This window comes from Amblyomma americanum, chromosome 3 (genome assembly GCF_052857255.1).
Source record: "Amblyomma americanum isolate KBUSLIRL-KWMA chromosome 3, ASM5285725v1, whole genome shotgun sequence".
Taxonomy (NCBI): domain Eukaryota; kingdom Metazoa; phylum Arthropoda; class Arachnida; order Ixodida; family Ixodidae; genus Amblyomma; species Amblyomma americanum.
Genome location: NC_135499.1, coordinates 131,468,842 through 131,491,107, shown reverse-complemented (window position 1 = coordinate 131,491,107; position 22,266 = coordinate 131,468,842). Strand labels below are relative to the sequence as shown.

The window sequence follows — 22,266 nt, the reverse complement described above, 5'->3', positions numbered from 1 at the left end:
TTCCGTGGCGTCACTGAAGATTTGCTTGTTTGAATCTATTAAGTCCCAATTTCTGGCCTCTTTTTCCCTTTATCAATTTGGGAAAAAATAGGAAATTTCTAAAATTCTGCCAAAATCTATGGAGTTTTGCTTATGACCAAAAATTTACTCCTTAAATTCCCCGAAAAAGGAAATATTTCCCGAATGGACTGCGGTACCGGTGACCGCACACCGAGAGCTTGGTTTTCTAGGAGATGAAAAAAAAAAACTCAGCAAAAAGTTCTCTTTCGCGATTCAAGGCCCAAACGAGGAAAAAACAAAGTGGTCAGAAACAGATAATGCGCACGCTTTGATTCCCTTTAAAGTTATGTTCATATCATTGTTGCGTCCCTCATAGCCTGAGTCGCTTTGGGTCGTTAAACCCCCATAAACAAACAAATCATATCTTTGTCTTTCGAGCTTTCCTGTACGTTGCCCTCTATTTTCAAAGCCTGTCCGTGCCAAAGCTCCTAACTCGAGCATTCGGGCTAAAAAAAAAAAAAAATGAGACGGAAAAATTCGGTGTCTCTCTGCACGAAAACAAGGCAGCTAGCAGATCTTGCTCTTGTTCGAGCTGTCAACTGTTTCTTTTATTACTTTCCGTCTTTTTTATTTCACGGATAAGGCCCGAACATAAAACGACCGTGAAACGTCAGGTTATTAAGTCGCAGTCCCAGGTTGTCCGCAGTTGAAGAGCGAAGCGCTTCAGCCAGGCTGCCATGATTGGTCCATCACTGACAAGAATTAACAGCAAAAAACGTGTCTCGTGTCACGGCAGCTTGCAGTGGCGGCTGAAGAGATGAACTTGCGTTTCCGTGGCTTCGCACAAAAATCACTTGCACCATTCTGTCTCGCAGCTGCTCGAAATGAGAGCGTCCGTTTTTTAAAATCACATTTAGATTCAACGAAGCACAGCGTAACAAGCTCGCGGCGGTAATTTATTGCTTATCCATATCCATCGTTTTCACTCTATAATGAGCTCCGAGAACTTCGCTGACTCTGTAAATTGAAAAAGAGGAGAAGAAAATAGAAACAAAGGTGCAGGAAGCGGAGCGTGTGCACTTGCTCGGCGTGCTTCGAACCAGAGGACAGCTCAAGCAGTGATTTGGAACGCTGACACAAGCATTCCCAAGTCCCCGAATAATTGATTACCGCAGCCAAGCGTTTCCATTATTCCTTCGAATATTCGTCGAAGCAAGAAGCGTTGCGCTTTTGCCTGCGCCGTCCAAGAAAACAGAGACTCATGTATTGTTTTTTTTTCTTCCCGCCGTAGGTTTGGTTGTATGCCCCGTATGCAGTTTCTTTTTAGTCAGTTCTTGTCTGTCGTGCTCTGATGACAGTGCGCGTGTCTGTCAAAACAAGCGCGAATGTGTCACAGTGAGACAATGCCCGTCGTCCTCTGCTTGACCCTGCGGTCAAACCAGCTTGAGTGTGCGGCTTCCTCGGCAATGCTTTGGACGCGGTGTAACCTAAACTATCAATTCAGATCGCGCTGCTAATGACGTTTAAGTCGCCCCGCGTTTCTGCCACCTTGTGTTTCGTGAGCTGTATTCGCCAGCCTTGGAAACCTTTCTCCGTCTTGGTTCAGTCTACGAACGTTGAGATTGCTTTGGTTAATGTTTGTTGAGCTTGCTGCGCCTACAAGCTGCTGGAAGGTTCACGACGTTCTCATTCCTATACCCTGCTCAATGCGGCTCAAGAAGTAATGACAGCCATTGTCTCGAGCAGCGCCTCAGACGGAAGCGACGCCACTGTTTCACAGCACGCTGGCATTGTCTGTACTGCGCAGTGGGGTTCAAAAGTCCCCATGCAGTGACGTGCGTCCCAAGGCTGACGCGTACGACAAGTAAGATCGCTGTCTTCGTGCGCTTATCAATCGTCACGGGGCTTCGCTGCTGGCGGTGGAGCTTGGACTTTTCTCTACATTGTATACGCGATTCGCTGCGGCTGATTCATGCGAGAATACGCGAGTGAAAGCAACGTTTCAATACCTTGTGTCGATTCACCGTGATAACGTGCGCGGTTCGTGTATGTCCGCTACAGCTCGAGGAAAAAAGTGTTACTAATTGATATTTTGAATGATTTCATGATGTATGTTAATAACCGATTATTTTCTCTTACTGAACCATTTTTCCGTTACGGAGTATTCGATTCATTCACTCTATGGCGCATAAGTTCATTTCCAATCGTCATTCCCTACGCAACGCTTAGGGTGATACTAGGTGAATGGATATGCAGAGGCTTTGGGGGGGTGATGTCCCGCACTGCTGTAGAACTTAGCGAACCTGCACCCATGACTTTCTTGCAAGGGCACCGCGCCAAGTCAGCAGTGAATTTTTTTTAAGCGATGCAACGGTAGGTTAACTGCTGGTCGAATGCCTCCACTACGCGCGCTTTTTCTGCTGTTTGGGAGCTGCATATCACATCGCGTGAGCTGGCTGCATTGGAGAAAAAAAAGTTTAGGGTTTATGGGGTTTTAACGTCCCAAAGCGACTCAGACTATGAGGGACGCCGTAGTGAAGGGCTCCGGAAATTTCGACCTCCTGGTGTTCTTTAACTCGCGCTGACACCGCACAGTACACGGGCCTCTAGAATTTCGCCTCCATCGAAATTCGGCCCCCGCGGCCGGGATTGAACCCGCGTCTTTCGGGTCAGCAGCCGTGCGCCATAACCACTGAGTCACCGCGGCGGCTGGAGAAAAAAAGTGTGTGTGTGTGTGTGTGTGTGTGTGTGTGTGTGTGTGTGTGTGTGTGTGTGTGTGTGTGTGTGTGTGTGTGTGTGTGTGTGTGTGTGTGTGTGTGTGTGTGTGTGTGTGTGTGTGTGTGTGTGTGTGTGTGTGTGTGTGTGTGTGTGTGTGTGTGTGTGTGTGTGTGTGTGTGTGTGTGTGTGTGTGTGTGTGTGTGTGTGTGTGTGTGTGTGTGTGTGTGTGTGTGTGTGTGTGTGTGTGTGTGTGTGTGTGTGTGTGTGTGTGTGTGTGTGTGTGTGTGTGTGTGTGTGTGTGTGTGTGTGTGTGTGTGTGTGTGTGTGTGTGTGTGTGTGTGTGTGTGTGTGTGTGTGTGTGTGTGTGTGTGTGTGTGTGTGGCGTAATTGCATTTCGTACAAGTTTCAGGGCAGTAGCTGACAAATCGCAGTGCAGCATCGCACCTTATGGAGTGTGCGCTGGGCATCTGCAATAGCCATAAATACGAATCCGGGGAGGCTTGAGGTGGCAGACACGTCTAAGCAGAGCAGACGATGCCTGCACCGCCTCAGCCTGCGGGATAGCAGATATCCAAGCATAGCGCTTTTTTTTGCCTCTTGGCGTTATTTATAGACGAAGAAACAGTATAATTCTGACTTGTGATTCTGCGAGAATGGACGGAAAGAAAATTTCGTCAATATCCTTACCGGTTGGTCACATGTTTAGATCATATATCCGATTTTTTAGCTCTCTCAATGCAGCTTTTGTAAAATATTGACGTAATTCGAAAAAGGGGCTCAGCTTTTCAACGCGAGATGCAAAGATACTGGTGGGACGAAAGTGGCATGTCAAATTTTTGTGTCTTTGCACATTTCCATTAACCGTAGGTTGCTGCGTGCGTTTTTGTTTTTTGCAACGTTGTTAAACGTGAAAATGCTCTGTTTTAGCTGGAGAGGTACAGATACAAAGCAAACGCAGAGTGGAGTTAAGGGCGGGACTGGTAGCTGCGCGCTAGTGCAAAAAAAAAAAAATGGCGGGAGTGGGGGAGCCAAGTGAGTACATACGTCACAATAACACAACTAAACCGACATGTCTCAGGAGCCCGAGATCCCAGCTATAGATAGATAGATAAAGAGGAGGAGGGAAAGGCAGGGATGTTAACCAGAAAGGGGTTCCGGTTGGCTACCCTGCACTGGGGAAGAGGGATTAGGGGACTAAAAGGAGGAAGAGAGAAGAAAAAAAAGGCATAACACACACACACGCACAACGCTGTCACAATTTGTCACTAAATCCAGTCGCTCTCAAGTAGGCAAAGAATGCCTTGTATGCCTTGAGGGCAGTCGACTGCTGTGGCCACTAGGTACACAATATGTCTCCGTGAATCGCCTACAAGGTGAGATGCCTTGCACAGTCTATCGTTTTCTCTCTCCAACACAGGGAGAAAACATTTTCGAGCCGGTTTTCATAGCCCGGCAAGTGACACCGTCGCAACGGGAACACTTTTTGGATGCACCGTTATGTACAGCAGTGTTTAGGCGGCTACAGTTAATTGGGCTTGGTCGCCGTTTGCTCTTCCATGTTTCTTGCAGCTCCTGTCACCGGGAGCGCTCGTGACGTGGACGGCACATTACATGAGAATGTCACGCGCTAATTAATGCGCCAAAGCAGATTAGCGGGCACGCGCGTGACGACATCTCCCCTCAAACAGGGCTGGGTCGTTGCAGCTGCATGTCTGTGCCAAGTGGTTTGAGCTTAAAGAGGCGCACTTGCGGCAGTTCCGCAGCTGGGGACGCTTTTAATGCGCGCCTCGGAAAATGACAAAACCATCAGACACGCATTTTCTGTTAAACCAGCGAAATAGTAACATCCACTTCACGGTAAAATGTCGGCGCCGAATGGCCTGTCGTGGTGATGCATGACAGTGTTCGCACCAGACGCGTGACTGAGGCGTTCAAAAAAAAAAAAAGTCGGAGTTACTCCGTCCAAATACACGTATTTATTTTCCTCCTACTCTCTCTTGTCTGCATTTTACCCGTGTCTACTTTCCCCAGAGAAGTACAGGCAACTGCGTACTCTTGCTGTGATACTCACTGCATTACTTCTTTCTGTCTATTATCTCTCTCTCTCTCTGCGTCAAAAAAATGATGATAAGGAGTCATTCGCGATAAACGTACTCCGTATTCGCATCGCTTGTCTGTCGCTTATCGAAAACCAATCCTCGTTAGCGGTCCCGCTAGTAGAGAACGGTAATGGTTTCTCTTTACGGTTAATTTGATGTTGAAGTCAGAAATGCGGAAGCGGCAGCAGCGAATGCTCGCGCACATTAACTCGCAAATATATTTAATCTAACGCACCCCCCCCCTCCCCCCCAAAAGAAACGCTTAATGAGGACAATCATTATTTGGGTCAAACGAGTGTGCCGAAAGTCTGATAAAAGAAAAGGCTGCATTTCGGTTCCTGAGTCATTTGACAATACGCAAAGTTTTTTCCTCGATTCACGCGTCGTCTCATAACAGGATTCGAGCCTCTACCGTCGATGTATTGGCATCGACCTCGTGAGACCTTACAACCGCACGCGAGTAGCTGCATCTTGTGCATGAGTGACGTGCTTCGCGTATATGGACCACTGTAGAAGTGCTGCCGATGCTGCAAGACTCCTGCTCGTGCGTAGCCGGGACTCTTATTATTATTTCCGAGGCAATGGCGCGTACCAGACATTGTGCTCGACCGAGCGGCACACCTGCCCGCTCTGTGTCGAAGAAATGGCGGTGATGCGTTCCGCAGAAAAAGAGAGCTAAACAAGGGTGAAACGGAGGCTGCTGTGAATGCGTTGTCGACGGAGCAAAATGACGTTCAGTCTTCAGATTAAGCGGGGAATACGTTGCGGTGCTAACCACAGACGAGTTATCGGGCACCGGGAGGTTGCACGCTCGCCACTGCGACGCCGACAGTTGGAGAAGGATGCCTGCTTGTTGCGCGTTCTAGACGAAGAACAGACGCGACAAGGGCGGCGTCTGCGCTTCTCTGACGTCACCGCGAGGATCCCTTGTAGGTTTCGTCGCGAGTGTTGCTCACTATTAAGAGGCTAGGATGTGAGGCTGCTGGTTTTGTAGCTAAGCTCGTATAGTTTTTTTTTTAACGTCTCGTTAACGAGAGATGACATTTCTGTGGGAGCGTGTTTTTGGTATACATCTGACATGATAAAAAACACGACCTATATTTCTCCTTTAATAATTGGTTTTTTTGGGGGAAAGGAAATGGCGCAGTATCTGTCTCATATATCGTTGGACACCTGAACCGCGTCGTAAGGGAAGGGATATTTCTCCTTTCTTTATGTGAATCAGGGCAAACGGCCCGAGGCAGGAATTTTGTTCTCGCTTGAAAATTTGTTCAAGATAAAATGCCTGCTGTTAGCGTAGAATTCTTTTTTTTCAGGAATACTGAATGCCGTTACGGAAAGTGAACGCCACTGTCTATATGGCCTTGTTGGGTGAAGTCTGTGCATCCTTTACGTTAGGATATATGCCATCGCCACAGTTATTCGCGAATAGTCTACTGCAAGAAGACGACGAGTACGAGCCGACAGCTGCCTGCGTTGGTCGGCGTGACCCATCGATAAATCCACTCTTCACACGGGGGAAGTACAGCGATCCTCACCTCGGACGTCGCCCTGGAACTCCGCAGTCGTGTGTAAAGATGGCGGTCCACCGGATCCTGACAAGCTGCGAGCCGTTGCTGGCTTCCCCAAACCGACTTCTCTCAAAGAACTGCGCAGCTTTGAGTGAGTTGAGTTGAGTTGAGTTGAGGTGTTGAATCCTACAGGTGGGGTTAGCCTTGCTTATTCTGCCGGCAAATGCTCCACCGTAGCGTCCCTTCTATGCTATTAATGTCCTAAAGCCTGTCGCATCTACCCCGCTATGCGGACAGTCTCTTATAATAGCACACATTCATTTCCCACAGTCACCATCTATGCACACAATCACTCCACGCAGTCCACATCACTGTCCACTCCAGAAGTCAGCACCATATATGCACGTATTCAGTCACAGTAGAACATAGTCCGTTGCAGTGCCACAAGCCATACACACATTCACTCACAGTATAACGTAGTCCACTCCAGAAGACACCATCTACGCACACATTCAATCACAGTAGGCCATAGTCCTTTCTTGCTGTCACCATTTAGAAACAAGATCCGTGTCCTGCAGAAATGTTAAAAGAAGGCGTGCAGCCTCCCTTCTGTATGTATGGTTTCCACTCGGGTAGACAATGTCCTGAACTGTACTTCGTCGCAGCTTCGTCGGCCTCTGCTCCTACTTTCGACGTTTTGTCCGCAGTTTCGCTAGAATCATAGCCCCCCTCACACAGCTCTTAAATGACCCCACTAACCTCTCGTCTTGGGCACCGGCCTGCGACGACGCCTTCGCGAAATTCCGCCACATTTTGACTTCACCGCCCACACTTCGTCATTACGATCCCGATGTTCCCACGGAACTCCACACCAATGCCAGCGGTGTCGGCCTCGGGGTGCGGTCTTCGCCCAGCGCAACCCTGGCTTTTCTGAATACGTGGTTGCCTATGCCAGCCGTGCTGTTACTAAGGCGGAGACCAACTACTCTGTTACCGAAAAAGTGTTTGGCAATCGTCTGGGCGATATTAATGTTCCGTCCTTACTTGTATTGCCACACCTTCGACGTCGTTACAGACCACCGTGCCCTTTGCTGGCTCGCTTCTCTCAAGGATCTCTCGCGACGTTTCAGCCGTTGGGCCCTCCGGCTTCAAGACTATGACATCCGTGTCGAGTGCCGCTCAAGCCGCAAGAATTCTGACGCAGATGCTACCTCTCGGTTGCCGGTGCCGTCGCCTTTAATTACTGTTCGCGCGCCGGACCCTACACTGACAACCCTCACCATCTCCGATATGCCCTTCTTGCAGCGACGCGATCCTTGGATTTATTCTCTGCTCGTGTGATGACCCCCATAATGCGCAGGTCCACACGGGACGGAGAGGCAAAGAGACACCGTATGGCTCAGTTTAAACAAACAGGTATATTCAATAATTACACATGATTAAGGTTATACATCAGAGGCTGGGGCGTCCGAGCTTACGTGCCGACGACTTCATGGGGGCGATGGAGTGGCTCCGGAGTTGGGCTCGAGCGGTTGCTGGCAGAAGCTGCACGCCGTCGGGCTTCGGCGCTGAAAGCCCTCTTGGCGAACGATGTCGTCCTGAGCGTAGACTGGACTGGACTGCATCCGTTTACATGTTCTTTTAAGCACTTGATTAACAAAGGACTAAGGGCGGTCATTTCCAGTGGCCCGCCCAAAGCATCAATTCTCCAATCAAAAATAACATGCGAGATGGGGACAACCCCTTGGGTTGGGCTTAGCCTCGAACCCAGAGTCTGTTAACAATACAAACTAAATAAACAACAAAAACGCCACCACTCTCTCTCAAGTGAGAGTATACACAGGCTCTCTCTTCGGAGCTAATCCTTGCCTCAGGCATGCATACCGCCTCCCACCATCGGTCCGCGTCGCTCGTCAACAACAGAGGAGGGGGCGAAAGGGCCCACGATGCTGCTGCGCTACCGACGGCGGGACACAGCTAATAAGCATGAATGGGTTCGTCTGTTGCTCCGGGAAACCAGACTAAGGGTCGCCCCTGTCTTCCCACATTCTTGGCGAGTCTTGCCTGTCCGCCATGACAGGTGTCCGTCACGGCCCTTCTGGGAATGCGCTTTTGTTCACGAGGCACGGCGGGAAGCTGTGGGTGCCTTCCCGGCGATAGCCCACGTCGTAAGGGGAAGGAGGGGGGGCTAGGGCTTTCACTTGGGCGCACAAACATACCACCCCACTTCTGGTCTCGCCCCCTTCACGTGTTGAGTCAGAGGGAAAGAATGTTGTCTTCGCGGTAGCGCATAGCGTCGGCTGTGGTACGGCGCGCTCTGGATCGCTGACAGTTCCCTTGTCCTGGAATGTGCCCGGCAGGGCCGCACCTGGAACGGCCACGCAAATTGGGGAGGATAAAGCCTGTTTCCCCGCGGCGGCGGCGGCGGGTCCGGTTGGGTCCGGTTGGGCTTAAACCACTTCGTTCTGGTTGTCACTCTCAACGAGCATGGCTGGGGTAATTGATGATGCCTGTCATCTGGGTCTCCGTCTACGCCGCGCCGTCGAACGTGGATCCTCGTAGCACACACAAAGAATGTACCTCGTAGCACACAAGGAATGTCACACTCGCTCACCCTCCAGAAGAATGTTCTCCGAACATTTGAGTCCACGCAGCTCCCCTTGTCTTTCTGAATCGCCTCGCACAGTGCGTCCGACAAAACACTTTTCGCTGCACTCAACACCACTGCACAACACCATATGCCTCCGCTGTCATAACTGGCGTCTCCAGGGGCAGCACTGATCTTCTTTTACAGATAAACATGAAACTCAGCACCCAAGCCTCTCCTTTCTAGTCCAAACTGGACGAAATAAATTTACCACAGTTACAAAGGAGCTCCCACTTCTAGCACGATCACGGCACAGACAAAAATATAGATAACGAAAGGAAGTAGGGCAGGTTCTGCATGTGCTCCGCATGCTCTCCTGTGAAGGTGTTACTTAATGACAGAAAGGTTTAACTACCAACTCCGATAACTTAACACATAAGCACATAGCAATGTTATGAGCTGTGGCATTACACAATTCTAACCAGTTCAAAACTCCGCTCTGTTTACGCCATTAGTCCGACTTAGCTTTCCGATTTCGCAGCGGATATCGGCCTTCATGAGTCATACTAAGTAAGTCTGTGACCCTTTGTCTGCTTTGGGACTCGCGAGGGCTCGTGGCAGGAGCCTCTCCTGGCGTTATCTGCGCGGCAACCTCGCGCGCTTCTTCTTCTAGCAATGCATGAAGTAAATCCGGTGGCATTCCGGCCGTCACCTCTGGCGCCTGCCAAACAAATGCAGGAGAGGGCGTTTCTTGCGAACTATCTGCGCGCTCCGCTTCACTTCTGTCCCCATCAAAATCCGCGCTTTCCCTTTCCTCATTTCGTGAATACTGAACCGGTGCCGACTTGAGGCGATTTGCGTGTATCCTTATCAAGCGCCGGTTTACGTCTCGGACTCTGAAGTTTACCGGAGAAAGCTTCTCGACAACCTCTCACGGTCCTCTCCACTTCGTCTGGAACTTACGAGCTAGCCCAATCTGCCTTTGGCAGTTTTCAATGTACACGCTGTCCCCCACATTAAACGGCGCGTCTCTAGCACTGCGATCGTGCACCTCCTTCCTGCGCTTCGCCGCTTTCTTTAAGGCCTCCTTTGCGATGTCCCTCGCCACTTGCAAGCGCGATTCTAGCTCAACCTTATAGTCGTCCAGTGAAGCGTATGGGACACGACGGGGGCCCTCTGGCACTTCACTAGGCTGGTCCGGGTCTCGGCCGTAGAGAAGAAAGAATGGCGATTCGCGCGTGCTCTCGTGTGCTGCGGAATTGTAGGCAAACATTGCATACGGGAGCCACAAGTCCCAGTCCCGCTGGTCGCGCGAAACAAAATGCGACAGGAACCCGGCCACGGTTTGGTTCAGTCGCTCCACCGCGCCGTTGCAAGCCGGATGGTACGGTGTTGTCTGCTTCTTAGCGATCTTAAGCAGCTCGCAAACTCTCCTCATTAGCTGCGACACGAAGTTCGTTCCCCGATCTGTCAAGAGTTGCCTCGGGGGTCCGTGTCGGAGCACGATCTGTTCGACAAATGCTCTTGCAACCGTGTCTGCCTTCTGATCTGGGAGTGCTACCGCTTCCGCGTATTTCGAAAGGTGATCGACAAATACTAAAATGTACTTGTTTCCGGAAGTGGTCGTGGGCAATGGGCCCATTATGTCCATACCTGTCCGCTCGAAGGGAGCCGAAACCTCAGGGAACGGCTGAATTGGAGCTGGTCTTCGTCCCTTGGGTGTTTTTCTTTCGAGACAGGAATGACACTTCGCACAGTAGTCTCTAACATCCTGTCGCATGCCACTCCAAAAGTACAAACGCTCCACACGCCTGCGTGTCTTCGCTACGCCAAAATGACCGGCGCATGGCGCATCGTGAAACGCGCGAAGAACCCTTTCTGTCCACGACCGAGGTATGACGACTCTCTCCCAAGCGGTTTTCTCTGGTCTCCCTTTCCTGGTTGGCCTCGTGCGCCGACACAGGGTGCCGTCTTTGTCAATGAAATAACCTAGCTGTTCGGGGTGAGACGGTGCGCCCTCTAAGCTTGCGATTATTCGCTTCAGGTCAGGATCTTTGCACTGCTCTGTGCGTAATTCGGCGGGGTCGACTACGGGGACAAACTCTTCTATAGCTTCCACGGCAGCTGTGCGGCTGAGTGCATCAGCATTCAGATGTGTCTTTCCTGACTTGTGCTCAACTTCAAAGCAGTATTCCTGCAGGTGTAGATTCCATCTAGCGAGTCGCGAGCTAGGGTCCCTGACACTCATCACCCATTTCAGAGGATGGCAGTCTGTGACTAGCTTGAATTTGCGGCCGTAAAGGTAGCATCTGAAGTGCTTTACTGCCCAGACAACGGCGAGGCACTCCCTTTCCGTAGCTCCGTACTTTTGCTCTGTGGGGCTCAGCTGTCGGCTAGCAAAAGCAACGGGATGTTCTTTGCCCTCGATAATCTGAGATAGCACGGCACCAACTGCGAACTTTGACGCATCTGTGGCCATAACGAAGGGCAAATTAAAATCCGGGTGGCGCAACAGCGGTGCACTCATTAGCTTCCCTTTCAGGGCCCCAAAAGCATTCTCCGCGTTTTTGTCCCAGCGAAAGGCGACATTTTTGGCTGTTAAGGCGGTGAGCGGCTTAGCGAGCTTGGCGAACTCCTCTATGTGCCTTCGGTAGTAACCGATCAGGCCGAGAAACTGCCGGACCTGGCGGACGCTAGTCGGGGATGGAAAATCCGAGACACACCTTAGTTTCTCAGGGTCCGGTCGCACGCCGTCAGCTGAAACAACGTGCCCGAGGTATTTCACCTCGTTTTTGAGGAATTGGCACTTAGAGGGCTTCAGCTTGAGACCCGCTCCTCTTAGTCGCACCAAAACCTGCTCAATATCGCGCAAATGGTTCTCAAAACTGTCACTGTATATGATAATGTCATCCATATACACGAAGCACAGCCTCCCCAGAAGACCTGCCAGGATAACATCAGCGGTTCTCTGCCAGACAGCAGGGCTGTTGGCCAGACCCATCGGCATTCTTTTCCATTCATAGTGCCCTGAGGGCGTGTTGAATGCCGTTTTCTCGGCATCTGCCGGATCCATTGCTATCTGCCAGAATCCCGCCGCCATGTCCACTACCGTGAAGTACCTGGCAGAGCCCAGCTGAGAAAGCGTCTCCTGTATATTGGGGATGGGGTATGGATCGATGCGAGTTACGGCATTTAGTTTGCGGTAGTCCACTACCAATCGATACGAGCCATCCGGCTTTTCCACCAATAGTGCTGGTGCTCCCCAGGGTGACTTTGAGTGTTCGACAATGCCGCGATCAATCAGCTCCTGCACCTGCCGCTCCATCTCCTCACGTTGGGAGTAAGGAATCCTGTACGCACGCTGGTAAACGGGCGATGAAGTGCCGGTTTCTATCCTGTGCTTTATAACGCCACAGCAGCCCAAATCCAGGTTGGACGCGGCGAATACCTCCGAGTAGTCGTTCAGCAAACCAGCCAGAGCCTCCCTCTCCCTGGATTTTACGTGAGAAAGATCGAACGACACCTTTGGAGCAGCCGAAGGACTAGCATGCTCTACAGTTGCGAGTACCGTATCGGTGGGCTCACGTTTCTCTATCGCAGAGGTGAAGAAAGCCAATGTTTTGTTCTTGGGAAGGCTCAGTGGCTGCTGGCTACAGTTAACCACCCGTAGGGGCACTCTGTGGGCGTCATTAACTGTCACGAGGCACGCGGCTGCCTTCAGGCCATTGCTGAGAGAGTCGACCGGCTCAAGCACTCCCACGGCGCCGCTCTCTACATCTGAAGGCACAAACGCGTACAAAATGTGCTCCGACCAAGGAAGGACGACCGCCTCCTCGACCAGCCTGACGGCAACCCGCGAATATACCTTCTCCAATGATCCCACTGTTTGACGGGTGTCAATATCGGTAATGCGAATCTCAGCCCCTCTCCTATTCAAAAACGGAACTTTTGAGCCGCCCGCATTAACCTCTTCCTCAGAGAATGACACTACTACCTTCCCTTTTCTCAAAAAATCCTGCCCTAATATACCTGACACTCCGTTTGGCAGAGACACCGTGTCCGGGCATACGTAGCAGGGGTGCTCCAATGCAATTCCGCTGAGAGAGAAGTGTAACCGGTAGAGTCCACTTATGCCAAGAGGATCCCCCGTTATGCCTACAAATTTGGTTGCCATACCACCAGACGCTTCCAACACCTCGCGGTCCCCCTTCCTTCGAAGCGTGTTAAAACTGCTCTCCTTAAGCAATGTCACCTTTGACCCCGTATCTATCAACAATTCCATGCAACAACCATTTAACTTGCAACGCACAACAGGGCATGCCTCGTCGGCCACTCAAACTACCACCACCTCATCATCCACTGCTCCCTCCCCACGCTCCTCAGGCTGGGGAGGACTAACTAGTTTTTTGTCTCGGTATCTGGAGCCCCGCTGTAGGCTTGCTTAGGGCGTGTCTCGCCTGCTTCTCTTTGTGGCTCCCCACGGCGCACGTTTTGGCAGAACCTGGCGATGTGTCCGCGACCCTGGCAAGCGAAGCATACGATTTCTTCAAAATCTCGCATACCGCGCCTGTAGCTTTGTGGCGGTCTCCGGTTTCCAGCGAATGAGCGCTGTTGAGCGCGCGCTTCAACCTGGCGTTCTACCTGCTGAGATAGCAGCTGTTCTAAGCGATCTAATCGCTCTGTCAAGAGAGCAACCTCAGGGTTGAGCGCCGCTCTCTCTATGACGCGTACTCTCGCTGCGGCTGTCGTCAACGCCTCATTTCGTTCCTCATCCAATGCGGCCTCCACGGCTTGGTCGAAATTGCTCGGCTTGCGCGAGAGCACGAACCGGCGCACGGGGTCTTGCAGACCAGCCACGAACAAAGCGGTCATTTCCTCTTTAAGTATATCCTCCGCGTATTTCTTCTTTAGCTGGTCTCCTTCCTCCTCCCTGCTTAACGTATCGCGCGCTAAGCGCTGAAGCCGCGACGCAAACGTTCGCACGTCCTCCCCTACCATCTGTCCGGCGTCACGGAACCTCTGTACCCGCACGTGACGTGGTTCAGTGTCGAAATGCTCAAACGCGAGCTTCTTAAATTCCGCAAATGATTTTGTGGATTTTACTTTTTCGTCTCGCCATGCAAAATCATGAGCAGCTCCTGCCATCTTACACCTCGCCATTCCCAGCATTTGAGCATCGGACCATCCTCCCATTTTCCCAATCTCTTCTAGCATGGAAAAGAAATCGCAGATTGGAACCCCTGTCTTATCTCCCGTAAACGTCGGAATGACGCTTCCTAATGCCAGCATGCTTGCTCCGAGCGACGGCTGTGGAGTGGGAGCTCCCTCAGATACAGACATTTTTTTTTCTCGAGCCCTCCAGTGCCTCAAGCCTCTCAAATGGGGGTAAAAGTCCCACAATCAGTCCCGTGATTCCCTTTTGATTACAATTTTGAAGTCATGAATGTCACAGCATTCAGAGGACATTTGCTTTTGAGACCCCACTTCTGACACCAGTGTGATGACCCCCATAATGCGCAGGTCCACACGGGACGGAGAGGCAAAGAGACACCGTATGGCTCAGTTTAAACAAACAGGTATATTCAATAATTACACATGATTAAGGTTATACATCAGAGGCTGGGGCGTCCGAGCTTACGTGCCGACGACTTCATGGGGGCGATGGTGTGGCTCCGGAGTTGGGCTCGAGCGGTTGCTGGCAGAAGCTGCACGCCGTCGGGCTTCGGCGCTGAAGGCCCTCTTGGCGAACGATGTCGTCCTGAGCGTAGACTGGACTGGACTGCATCCGTTTACATGTTCTTTTAAGCACTTGATTAACAAAGGACTAAGGGCGGTCATTTCCAGTGGCCCGCCCAAAGCATCAATTCTCCAATCAAAAATAACATGCGAGATGGGGACAACCCCTTGGGTTGGGCTTAGCCTCGAACCCAGAGTCTGTTAACAATACAAACTAAATAAACAACAAAAACGCCACCACTCTCTCTCAAGTGAGAGTATACACAGGCTCTCTCTTCGGAGCTAATCCTTGCCTCAGGCATGCATACCGCCTCCCACCATCGGTCCGCGTCGCTCGTCAACAACAGAGGAGGGGGCGAAAGGGCCCACGATGCTGCTGCGCTACCGACGGCGGGACACAGCTAATAAGCATGAATGGGTTCGTCTGTTGCTCCGGGAAACCAGACTAAGGGTCGCCCCTGTCTTCCCACATTCTTGGCGAGTCTTGCCTGTCCGCCATGACAGGTGTCCGTCACGGCCCTTCTGGGAATGCGCTTTTGTTCACGAGGCACGGCGGGAAGCTGTGGGTGCCTTCCCGGCGATAGCCCACGTCGTAAGGGGAAGGAGGGGGGGCTAGGGCTTTCACTTGGGCGCACAAACATACCACCCCACTTCTGGTCTCGCCCCCTTCACGTGTTGAGTCAGAGGGAAAGAATGTTGTCTTCGCGGTAGCGCATAGCGTCGGCTGTGGTACGGCGCGCTCTGGATCGCTGACAGTTCCCTTGTCCTGGAATGTGCCCAGGAGGGCCGCACCTGGAACGGCCACGCAAATTGGGGAGGATAAAGCCTGTTTCCCCGCGGCGGCGGCGGCGGGTCCGGTTGGGTCCGGTTGGGCTTAAACCACTTCGTTCTGGTTGTCACTCTCAACGAGCATGGCTGGGGTAATTGATGATGCCTGTCATCTGGGTCTCCGTCTACGCCGCGCCGTCGAACGTGGATCCTCGTAGCACACACAAAGAATGTACCTCGTAGCACACAAGGAATGTCACACTGCTCTATATTCCCTGCCACTGACGGCAGAAAATGGCTACTTGTCATCCTCTCTCCGCTCAGAATTTCGTGCCGTCACCACGGTGACCCGCAAAGCGCTCATGCTGGCGTCCTTAAAACCATCATCGGCTTCGTCAGCGCTGTTACTGGCGTGGTATATGTGGTATATGTATAATTTTGTCCGCCGGTACCTTCTCTTGTGCACCGCCTGCTAGCAACGGAAGACATCACCTTGTCGCTCGGCCGGCCAGCTGCAGCCTTTACCATGCCTTGCTCGCCCCTTCGACCACATCAGCATCGGCATTTAAGGCCCGCTTCCCTGCGCTTCCGCCGGTAACCGATGGGTAACCGTCGCCGTCGATCACCTCACCCGTTATGCGGAGACAATCGCACTTTCCGCGGCGACGGCCCGTGAACTCGCTTACTTTATTCTCCACAGCTTCGTGCTCCGTCACTACATACCTCGGGAGCTCCTGAGTGACAGAGGCCGTGTCTTTTAATCCGACCTCGTTCAAGAGCTCCTCTCAGCGTGCGCATCGGTTCACCGTGCGACTACAGCTTACCACCCGCAAACAAACGGCCTCACGGAGCGGTTCAACCGCACTCGGGGGGACATGCTCGCAAATGTACGTTACGTCAGACCTTTCCAACTGGGATCACGTGCTGCAATTTGTCATTTTTGCGTGCAGTACGACCCATCAAGCGACCACAGATTTCTCCCCCTTGTTCCTCTTATACGGCTGTGAACCGTCTTCTGGACTTGGCACGATTTTACCGTACCATCCCGGTCCTTCTAAATACACAGCTACTCCAGACATCGCCCAAAAAACGGAGAGGTGCCGGCAGCTGGCCCGCACCATTACCTCCGACACCAGCTACCGCAAAGACCTCCACGACAATGCCAAGCCTGCTCCGATGTTCTCCACCGACTCCCTTGTCTGGCTTTGGGTTCCTGCCGACAGAAAATTTTCGACCAAGTACCATGACCCTTATGGAGTCGTTCAACGCACGTCTCCCGTCAGCTACCCCACTGAGCCAGTTACGCCTTCCTTGGACCACCGCCGCCGTGGTCGCGAGGTTGACCATGTTAGCCGCGTCAAGCCGTACTATAACCCTCTGGCCGTTGCTTCACCGTAATTCGCCCGAATGGCATCTCCTTCCTGCCGGGACCATTACAATAAGACCTGTGGCCCAGACAGCAAGCGTCAATAGCGAAATATAAAATTTAGAGTCCGACAGGTTCTGGTACAAGTCATGCAAGTGATACGTCACAGCACAACTGTGCAGGCTTTGTTTCATCACACGGCCATCGATCAGGACAAAAAATAGTTTGACACGAGGTCGGCACAAAAGAGCATGATTAAACCCTGTATTGTATTTCAAGGCCTTCTATGCAACCATATCTCTAAAACTATAGTGTCGTAGTACACTGCACTAAAGCAAACCGCCCGATTAAGGCGGCCTTTTTCAAAAAAGACATTAGTTCAACCACCAGGGCGGCTCCACTGTCCGTTGTCTCTTCTTTAACGTGCACGTATATCGCACAGTACACGGACCTTAGCATTTCGCCTGCCTCGAGAGACGACCACCTAGGCCGGGATAATATTGATAGTAATAATTGTTTTTTGGGGAAAGAAAATGGCGCAGTATCTGTCTCATATATCGTCGGACACCTGAACCGCGCCGTAACGGAAGGGATAACGGAGGGAGTGAAAAAAGAAACGAAGAAAGAGGTGCCGTAGTGGAGGGATCCAGAATAATTTCAACCACCTGGGGATCTTTAACGTGCACTGACATGGCACAGCACACGGGCGCCTTAGCGTTTTGCCTCCATAAAAACGCAGCCACCGCGGCGGGATTGAACCCGCTTTGAGGTCACTGAGGCACCGCGGCGGCTCAGTGCTGCTTCGAATTTGTGCATGACTCCAAAATTGGGGTGCTGTTTAGCGCCTCTCTTTGGTGGCCAAGGTGCAAGAAAATTTGTAGGGAGATTAAGGCTTCGTATAAAGGAGCAAGCTTATCACAATATGTTTTCCCATCACCTGTTTTGTGATCCACAGTTTCCTGCCTCCTGTTGCTGAATATTTAAAAACTATGTGCAACCCTTATGTAACTATACCCCGACTTCAAAAAGTCCTGGCTTAAGAAAGTGTTCCTGACGTGACCTCAAGTAGACGCGACTTCAGACCCCCTCGTGGCGTAACGAAATTCACGACATAACGCAATAACTTGCACTTGCTTTACACTCCATTACGCGCAGGTCCAGCTGCGTGTCTGGTGCGATACCTTGTCTCGAGCTAATGCGCAACTCTACACGTGCGCCACAGCACATCAGAGGAGCCAGTCCTTCATCTTAGCTTTCAATCGTTCCGCTCTTCGCAGTTTCGCCCATCAACCGAACGGGCCGTGCCATGTGTATGCACTCAGCTTCGGCGAAGTCAGCTAGTCACGAACAGGCAGCAGCAGCTAAACAGAGAGACGGAGGCCGGGTTTGTCACAGGCGTCTGCCACGGCCTGCTGCTGAAGCACTTGGGGCAAACAGCTGGCCCCCGCAAGGTCGCCCTGCAGCTGAGCCCAGTGGCGGCGTGCGCGACGGTGACAAACACGGGAGTTGTATATCTCTCTCGCCAACGCCCTCGCCAGCCGAGCGGGCGGCGAGCTTGGCGCGTGCGTTTCGGCGAACATCTGCCGCCTCCTACACTCTCGCACAGCTGAGGTAGCGTGGTGGACGCGTGTGCTCCGAGCCAGTAAAGGATATCCGGAACACAGATATATGCGTGTAGTTAGGGCTGTGAATGTCGTGTTCCTTGCGTAGCGCCTTTAACGCGCCGTTAGTAGGTGTCACCGTTGAAAGTCTCGTGGCTCGCAAAGTTTAATTCTGGAGTCACGTTCACGCTCTTCCGAGCACTAGTCTTGCGGACGCAAATGACGAGGAGGCCCGCATTTTGCCCTTGCTTGCTATTCTGCGCAGTGAGTGTACGAACGAGGTTCGTCTCAGTGATGAGCATAGCGAGCAATGCTTCTTTAGCGAAGGTTACTAGCCTGCCGAAGTACATTAGTAGCATGCGAGTGAAATATACTAGCCTTGTTGCAATACAATGTCCAGGTCGGTCTGGAAGAAGACAAGGCAAAAAAAAAATGTAGAAGTAGAAGCCCAGAGAGATATATCGACTTGACTGAGGCAAAAACTCGCTGCAGTTTGTTTTTGCCATTTTATTTTCTCGTCCCTAGTTTATGTTTAGATGGACAGGTGTTCAACCATTTTCTTTGGGATTTAACACCGATCTATGCCCAGCCGCATGTAATATTTTTGGTTCGGGCTAGTTCGTTTGTTGTTTAAGAAAACACCTCGCAAAGAGCGAACAAGGGGTTGGGTGGGGGGGCGGGGGGTCGTGTGGTTTTCGTGCGCCTTTCTGTGTCCTTGTCCCATGTTGCGCCGTCTCTATGGCGCCTATGGCCAGTCTCACCATTCCGTCGAAAGTACGGGCTATCTGACCTGAGGTGAACCACAACACGTTGCCTTCTATTGAAGCTCCCGTTCTGATGCGTGGACACGTCTTCATATATTCCCAGAATGCTTCTTTAACGCACGATAATGCCCATCGCGCAGCTCCAGCCAGGTCCTATAAACGCCAAGCATTTAGCGCTGCTTTTAGGACATGCTAAACAAGCAACCAGTTTTCCTGTTTACTCAAATAGAAGGGGGGGGAAGTTGTGCCCTTTGCAGGAATTATTGTGTCACATGCGAAATGGAGGGGAGATGGAGGGGGACATTCATCCGGTTAAGTGGCGTCTCTCTCACCTGTGTTTGTATAAAAAAAAGCATGCCGAGGACGTTGAACTTTGTTGTCGGCATATTAATTTTCGCGTTTTCTGCTTTTATTTTGTTCTTTGTTTAAGCTCTTTTGTTATTCGCCGTGGTCCGGACGGGCGCACGTAGATGGGAGCGACGTCCTTTTGCCTACGTTCCCGCCACATGAGCTGGCAGAATAGCTGAATCGCCTGAGTCAGCCATGTACGTAACTCAGCCCTGTAGCCGGCCACCTGCACTATGCCAGCAGCTGCCAGTGTGGCACGATCGTAGCCTGCTCGTTGCATGCCAGTCGAAGCGCTCAGAAATTCGCTGCACTATGCGTCAGCTGCGCATACCCCTCTCGCCGGGCATTTTGAACAGCGAAAGCAATATTTATTGCAGTGATGAGGCTGTTTCATCGCGCCTTCTAAAAGGGAGGCTTGGTCAAAAGCCTTCGGGTTACATTGTTTGCTTTTGACCAGTATGGCGCACCACTTACGGCGTGACCCTATAAACACCGAACGGTCGTGAAAGGTGGTTACGAGGGTCCCCTCACCCAAAAGGGATTTAGAGCTGTAAGGGCGCTCCGAGTCCTCCAGTACATGGCCTAAGGGCCGCCGCGGTGGCTCAGTGATTATGGCGCTCGGCTGCTGACCCGAAAGACGCGGGTTCGATCGTGGCCGCGGCGGTCGAATTTCGATCGAGGCGAAATTCTAGAGGCCGCGTGTACTGTGCGATGTCAGTGCACGTTAAAGAACCCCAGGTGGCAGAAATTTCTGGAGACCTTCACTACGGCGTCCGTCAAGCCTGAGTCACTTTGGGACGTTAAACCCCTATAAACCATAAGCCAGTACAGGGCCTAAAATCGAAGTCTGTGTTGCGAAGACTTTTGACAAAGGTTGCACGTGCACAAATACACAAATGAATGTGCGCAAATACAGACATTCCGTCGCCTTATTCAAATGACGAACTACATAGTATACCAAACTGTCGGCGTCACACAGCCAGAAGCGATACTGAACACAAACACCTCGTTCAAAACTGAGAGTAGGTGGTCACGCCTTCTCTGTCGCTGCCTGTGTGTCCGCTAGGAGGACGAAACCGCCTCAGCGGTGTTATGAAAGATCGGCGCGCGCATTACGCGTAATAAGCCCGTTACGTGCCTTTCCCGAGCCAACGCGCCTTGGTACAAATTATCGTCTCGTTCCGGCGCTGCTTCTGTTCTTCTTTCCTTTTCTGTTTCTTCCGTTCTTCCGCGAGCGCAGCTCGTCTGCATTAGCTGCGTCCCCTTGTTCCCGTTATGAGCGCAGCTCTGCTCCCTTGGCCGCCTTCCTTCTGAACCCCGTATCTTTGGTCGCCCGTGCGGACGCCCTGCACCGGGACGCCGTGAATGTGGGTGGCGCGGAAGTAATTACCACGACATGGAAGACAAAAGCGAACGGAAGGGACGAGCGGGCGCGGAAGAAGCGAACGAGAGAGAAAGAGAGATAACGTGAGTGCCAAGGGAAAGAAAGAAGAGAGCTAAGAGAAGAAGGAGAAAATCTGGAAAAGAAGAGGGGCGGTGGGGCGGAGGGAATGAAGGAAAGGGGGGGGGGAGGGAATGAAGGAAAGGGGGGGGGGCGTCTGGGTGTGTTCTATTGTTCGCGTATATGGTATAAGCTTCGTGCGATAAAGAGAGCCGCGTAGGAGGCGCAGGCGGAAGACGCCGGCGTGATGTATTATGGCGGCGTATACGTACCAGCCCCGATACTATACGAGCCCGATCCGATTGCAACGCATCCGATCGGCTCGCTCTATTGATCCCCGACAATTCCCCGTGTCCGAGCGCCTTGCTAGGTTTTCGATCTTTTCTATATATACGCCGGTTGGTCGTTCGGGGGTGTTGGGTTAGAGGGCGGACACGGAACAAGGAAAGTTTTGCTGTTGTTTGGGAGCACCGCGCCCGAGTTTCACGTTGTAGTAATTTTCCGGCGCGCTGTCCGGTCGGACGTGTTTTTTGGCACCCAGGGTCTGCAGTGAAGTAAACACGTCGATTTGCGCTGATGACATGGGGAGCTCACAGCGCTGGGGGGCGAGGTATTGAAAGCGGTAACAGATGCTATACTAGGGTTATTTCTAAAGGGGGTGCTCGCCGATTTAATTTTTTTTTGTTCTTGAGCTCGAGCGCGAAGAAACAATAAGGTTACGATTTTGGCGCTCTTGTTAGTGAAACCCGAGAAAAAGGTGCGTCGGCGAGGTGGAAAGAATCACGAAGCTCGCGCATTTCTTCAAGCTTTCAGTTGCGAGTTTTTAGTACTAAGGAAGCCAAGTTTACTTCCTTAATGCGCACGTTATTACGAGTCCCCTCTTTTTTTTTTCTGCCCATGGTTCATGCGAGGTATCCGTACTCTGCGCTCCGCCCAATATACCGTCTGAATTTTTGTTTGATCTAACACGCGCAAATTGTCTCGTGCAGTAGCCGTTGGGAGATCGTTAAGTTGCAGGGTAAATTGCAGGCACTTCATGCAATTATTTGCCTAATTTTTAAATATAAATCCGCGCAAAAAGTAAAAATCTAAAAATGCAGCCTAGTATGGGACGCAAAGAAAGAGCTTCCAAAGAGAGCCCTTACATATTGGTAAATCGTGGTTGGGATGTAGCAAAACCACAAGTAGCAGTAATCTGCCTTGAATTATGAAAGAAAAGGAAGTCTTTGGGGGCATGTTTGGAGTGCGATTAAGGTTCACTAACGGCGTTTTAAATTGAAAGAAAAAGGCAGCAAAACTCTGGTCCTTAAAGCACGACAGCACACAT

At 51.5% G+C, this 22,266-nt stretch overlaps 1 protein-coding gene across 10 annotated transcripts in view; it reads left to right on the top strand.

Moving 5' to 3' along the window:
- The window catches only part of Epac (Exchange protein directly activated by cAMP), a 296,847-nt gene that overhangs the window by 175,365 nt on the left and 99,216 nt on the right, over positions 1 to 22,266 (top strand). The gene's annotated exons all lie outside the window — the stretch shown is intronic.